The sequence below is a fragment of the Coffea arabica genome, chromosome 10e (assembly GCF_036785885.1).
Source record: "Coffea arabica cultivar ET-39 chromosome 10e, Coffea Arabica ET-39 HiFi, whole genome shotgun sequence".
In the NCBI taxonomy this organism is placed as follows: Eukaryota; Viridiplantae; Streptophyta; class Magnoliopsida; order Gentianales; family Rubiaceae; genus Coffea; species Coffea arabica.
The window spans coordinates 14486786-14492658 of record NC_092328.1 but is presented as its reverse complement, the minus strand read 5'-3'; the positions used below and the strand labels follow the sequence as shown (position 1 = coordinate 14492658).

At 36.9% G+C, this 5873-nt stretch overlaps 1 long non-coding RNA gene across 1 annotated transcript; it reads right to left on the bottom strand.

The window, feature by feature from the left end:
- Positions 1 to 2775: 2775 nt before the first annotated feature.
- LOC140015520 (uncharacterized) lies at positions 2776 to 3803 on the bottom strand. Its single transcript, XR_011822162.1, has 2 exons — positions 3653 to 3803; positions 2776 to 3011 (listed from the first exon to the last, which is right to left on the bottom strand). It is a non-coding gene; the product is annotated as an uncharacterized lncRNA (long non-coding RNA).
- Positions 3804 to 5873: the final 2070 nt, after the last annotated feature.

Here is a 5873-nt window from a genome sequence, read left to right as displayed (position 1 = left end):
TCCTCAATATTCGCACGCTTTCATTAATCTCGTACCTTCCCCAAAATCTTAGCCTCGGCCCTCTCAGCTGGAACTTGCGAAACTCGTCCTCACCCTCGATATAGAATCGTTCCAGATAGTAAATCTGCACGGACAAAAACGCCTACCATCATTTACGGGTCTTTTCTATCAAAGTTTAATTTCATTATTCCAGCAATTCCTATCTCTAATACAAAATGGTGCGTCTTTCTTATACCATCAAGAAAAGTGCACATCCTGCTATTCCGTTGCCGTCTCTATCACGGATGCTCTTCACCAAATTGTCAAGTATGAATTTCGACCAGTTCAAATTTTCCATATTCTCCTCTGTAGCCACTACAGCCACCAGAGACCGGCTCACTGTGTGATCCAAACTTGGTGCTAACAACCTACCAACAACAAACAATACGAACTTCACTTTGAATTCTAAGCCTTCGTTATGCAAACTACATATACTGTGCCTCAATTCCTCCACTACAATTTCACCGCTATTTATTCTGATATTCAATTCTCTTTCCAACTCTGTATCCATCTCTTGCCTTCGCTTTTCGCTTTCAATATCTTTCCCACGGCTGCTCAAACCAAGTACACATTCCACATCCTCGGCTGTCACCTGTAGACAGTACCCATGAACGTTCAGTGTCCTCTGATCTACATCAAAGTTATCCACCAGCCACTTCAACATCTCTTCGTCAACCTCTACTCCCTTCACATTCAAAATTGACCCGAATCCAAACTCTCTTACAGCCTGCCGCTGCTCATCCGAGATCCAATCCACCATATTCTTCACGGAATGAGTTGAGTGGCTTACCATTGTTTCCGCCGTCCGACGAATGGCCTTCCTTTCACTGCTGCAACTTTTATAATTCGAAGGTGTTCCACTCTTATGCATCAGCGATACTACCATTGTTTCCGCCGTCCGACGAATGGCCTTCCGTTCACTGCTGCAACTTTTAAAATTCGAAGGTGTTCCACTCTCATGCATCGGCGATACTACATTTTCGCTTTCTCCTTCACTGTCCCACTGCATATCCGAAGCATCTATTTCCGCCGCCAGCTCCATAACAAATCCCTATCTTCTGCTATTCCTCCTGCTCAGGTTTTGGCACTTTTTCCTTTCTAATACGCCTACACTCTTTAGCTTATCCAGTAAGCTTCGCGCCTTTTTTCCATGCCGTACTTTCGCGTACAAACCCTCACTTTCCCGATTGCTTAATTTCGGCCCCTCCACATTTCACATGCCCGGCTGGAGTCCCCTTCAACCCCCAATAGATCTTCCGGTTGCACGTCACAAAAGCCCTTTCCACGTGCCCGCCCAACACACTTCCCCTACCGTTTGTGGCCCAAAATGCTTGAATGTCTTTTCCCTTAACTTTCCACACCTCTGTTTTGACATGTAAACATACCGCAGCAACATCCATTTATCAATTGCAACGAAATTGACCTTGTCATGAAAAATACGTATCCAGCCTATGATGCCCGTGGGGACAAGCAATATTAATATTATTGGCGCTATAGGTACTGACATGGATTGAATAACAATCGGGGGTCCACTTTGCGTCATTTGTCTTGCCAGTCATTTCGAATAAAAAGTTGCATCTCACAATTGGAAAATTTAGCAATTCAACGTGATCAGTTATTTCACAGTGCGTGTGCTATGTTTTTAAACTCAGACCGTGCTAGCCAATTTGATTGATTGAACCGAGATTTGGTCAGATTTTCGGTTCGAGTATGTGTAAAAACCCGCCTGTCAAAGATTCAACCAAACATCGATTTGATTGAAAATCGGTAAAATTGGTGTGAAAAAAATTAATCCTTTAAAATAAATTTTACATATACTGATAATGGGTTATATTTCGTTTTATTACAACAACTTGAATTAATAAACCATGAAGAGGCACTTGATGTGACAGAAAAAGTACTAGTAGAAGATTGAGGAGTGCAAGCAAAGACTTAAAAAAACAATGGCATGAGGGTCGCAAGAGATGAATGCCCAGCATTGGAAACAACAGTATATTCGGGAAGTGAGTTGGTGACATTAGTAGCAACAGCAGTGCAAGGGCCGAGGAGTAGAATTCTAGAGACGCTGTCCTTGATCTTCCTTTTTTGCACTAGAGTTTGTGACACTCAACAATAGTATGACCTAAGCGATGATAATACTTGCATTCAATAGTTGACTTATTTGTTGAGGTTAAAGAGGAAGGTGCTGGCAATCGGGATGTCGAACTCGCCTGACGAGAGGAAGCGAGAACCATATCAGTAAAGCGTGGAGTGGATGTATGCCAGCAACTCTCTTCAGACATCAAGTACTTAGAGAGCAACATCAAGGGAAGGCAGTAGCTTCCTATTAAGGGTGGAGGTCTGAATATATTCAAACTCATCAGCAATGCCATAAGAAACTGAACAAGACAATGAGAATCACGGTAGGCATAAATTTTGTCTACTTAACCAATGTTTTTAAACTCGGACCGGCCAGTGAACCGGAGAGGAGGCGGTTCACGGTCCGACCGGTTCAACGGTTCTCTGTTTTTTTTTTTTTTGCAGCTTTAATGCTAAATACTTCATAGGTCTTCACTGTACAGTCTACATTGGAACTTGACGGTTAATGTACATTCTAACATGGTTATTAATAACTTAAGTCCCTAAAATACATTTATCAATATAACTTAAAACTAAATTTAAGTTGAGATAATAATTAATTTTCTAAAAATTATACATGAAACCTGGAATGATAAATATAACTAAAATATCATAATTCACCGCAAGTTTTCATAAATTCATTACAAACATAAATAGATATAGCCCAAATATTCATCAATTATCACAAACAAAAACACACAAATAACTAAAATAAATGTTGACATTCTTTCACAATTCCAAAAAAGTCCATAAAAGAGTTCAACTCATATTCAAGGCATACAATTTGAATAACAAATGTCCATCATTGGCATGACAAGGCATGAGCACCCCCTTCACAATTTCATCAATTTAACCTGAAAAAGTTAAAAAGTTTATTACAAAAAATATAAATCTAATTGGTGAAACTAAAAAAGAAAAGCCAAAAAATTTTGAAAAACAAAGATACAACCAAACACAAAAAAAATCAATTGCTACTAAACATTACTAATTAATATGTTATATTACCAATCATTATCTTCATCACCATCCAAAAGGCGCCTACGCTTAAATGCTTCCAAGTCAATATCATTATTGACTTCAAGTTGAAATAATATTGATTAAATAAAAAAAGCCGTATGAACTTTGAACATTTGAGCAGAAATTAGTTTTTGGTCACAGAAATTAATTGAATAAAAAAAGGGCATACGATTGCATACTATAATCATAAATCACAAATTAGTTGCATACGGTTATTGTCACAAACAATATCAATGGAACAAAAAAAGGGCATTCCAAATATTAATTCCAGAAAAATACAAAATTAAAAAACCAAACATGACTAATTTTATTAATTTGGTACTTCATCCAAAAAATAACTTCTCCAAACATGACTGCCAAATAATTTATGATTCATAAACGGATGAAAATTTGGGGGAAAAAAAGAAGAAAATACGAAAAAATCCACTAAAGATAATATAGAAAACAAAAATCAAGAAAAGGCAAAAATTAAACTTACCAAGATGCAAAGCTTTGGAGTCCCGTCTAAAAATAATAGTGTGCTGATCTTGTTGTGGATATTTGGATGTGGAAGGATGATGAAGAAAAAAAAAATAGATTAACTGGAGATTGAAGGAATGGAGGAACTGAGAAAGTGAAGTGAAGCCAAGGAGAAATGAGAAATGGTGCCGTCTGTGCGTCTGTGCGGCTGAGAAAGAAAGTGAATTGAAGGAATGGTGCCGTCTGAAGCCAATGCTAGGGTTTTTTTTTAATTTAATCTAATTTTATATTTTGACTAGATTAAGTAAAATTCTACACAAAAAAAAGCTTGTCCCTCGGTTGTAGATTGGTGGTAAGCATACCCATTGTGACCATGAAGGCCCGAGTTCAAATCTTAGCTGCCTCTATTCTTGTTATTGTTTTCAATTTCAGATCTATTGCTTGAAAATTTATGAACCGGCGGTTTACGGTTTTAACGGTTTTTAACGGTTCATCCGGTTCCTAGCGGTTTTCCATTAGTTTCCGGGTGTAATGCTGGACCGGACCGTTTCTTAGCTGCCTCTATTCTTGTTATTGTTTTCAATTTCAGGTCTATTGCTTGAAAATTTATGAACCGGCGGTTTACGGTTTTAACGGTTTTTAACGGTTCATCCGGTTCCTAGCGGTTTTCCATTAGTTTCCGGGTGTAATGCTGGACCGGACCGTTGATGCTACCGATTCGCGATCAGACCGGTCGAACCGGCCGGTCCGATCCGATTCTGAAAACATTGTACTTAACTGGTATATTCCCACCTTGGTTCAGATTCAGTAATTTCATCCTAAATGTAGACCATATCAAAGTAGAAACCTTGAATAAATTGGACAGGCTGTTGTTTCAAAGCATGAGGACGAAGGGAAAGTTGGTACTAGATATCGAGAAAGATCAGTAGCAATGTAATGGTCAGCTATGAAGTCCCAAACTCCCTTCTGCAGTGTCAAATTGCTTAAAAAGGCGACTAATGAACAAACACAAAAGTATTAGTAATCCAAGTGATAATTATATGATTATCACTATCTCATTCTTCGAACCAAGCATTGAATTGGTGGCATTTTTCCGAAGTTTACGATCACAAAGAAAATTTAGAAATGCTTGAACCCAATAAAAATAATTAGTGCCATCAAGAATAATATGAATTGACTGAGATACATCTGCTTGAACCATGCTGATAGCCTATATATATATATATATATGAGAATGAAGAACAAATAAGTAGCACTAAACCGTTGAGGCAAAATCAGACAAAATGAATGCCAAACTTGGATTCAGAAGGTCCGAAAACCTTGGGAACTGGTTTGAGTGGTAAGAAAATTGAGTGTAAAAGTGTTAGACCAGTCAAAGAAAGAAGGAACTTGAGTGATGCTGCTGGACCAGATATGGTCTGATTAGAAGGATGCTGCTGGAGTAAACAACACAAGAGAAGCGCAGGTTCGGTATGGCCTGTGAAGCAGCATGTGGGTCGTTGCAGGACGTGACTGATCAAACAAGTTGGGGTCAAATGGAACAAGCAGTACTTCACCAAATTGGCACACGAATGAGGCTAATGCCAGATACCCGAAAATTATTAAAAGGGATAATTGCAGAAAGCTCCCCTAACTTTTATAGTAATAGCATTGACCTCCCCTATCAATTTTGAAATAGCACTGACCTCCCCTATCAAAAGTTGGAAGCAATTTAATAGGCAAAAGTGGGTTAATTTACTAAAGTACCCCTGACATGATTTAATTTTATCAAATGAATGTGATGAGTACTTTCATCAAACCCAACAAAACATTTGTTAATAAAAATTACACTAAATTAACTATTTCTGCATAGTTTAACTAATTAACTAAATAACTAAATAACTAATAATCTAATTAATTAATAACTAATTATCTAATTAACTATTAACTAATTATCTAATTAACTATTAACTAATTAACTAATTATCTAATTAACTAAAGCTGTTGTCTGTCCGAAACTAACAAAGTATTTGGATGTTAAACTAATTAACTGCTTAACTAATTAACTACCTAATTATCTAATTAACTAATTAACTAATTTTTGTTTATCTAATTAACTAATTATCTAAAGTAAGAATATTGATATTACTGTAACACTTTTTGAATTTTACTTACAAACATTGATGTTTTTATCATAAATTAAATGTTTGAAAGTAAAATACCCATAAAGAACCGATACTTTAAATAGATAATGCATACTG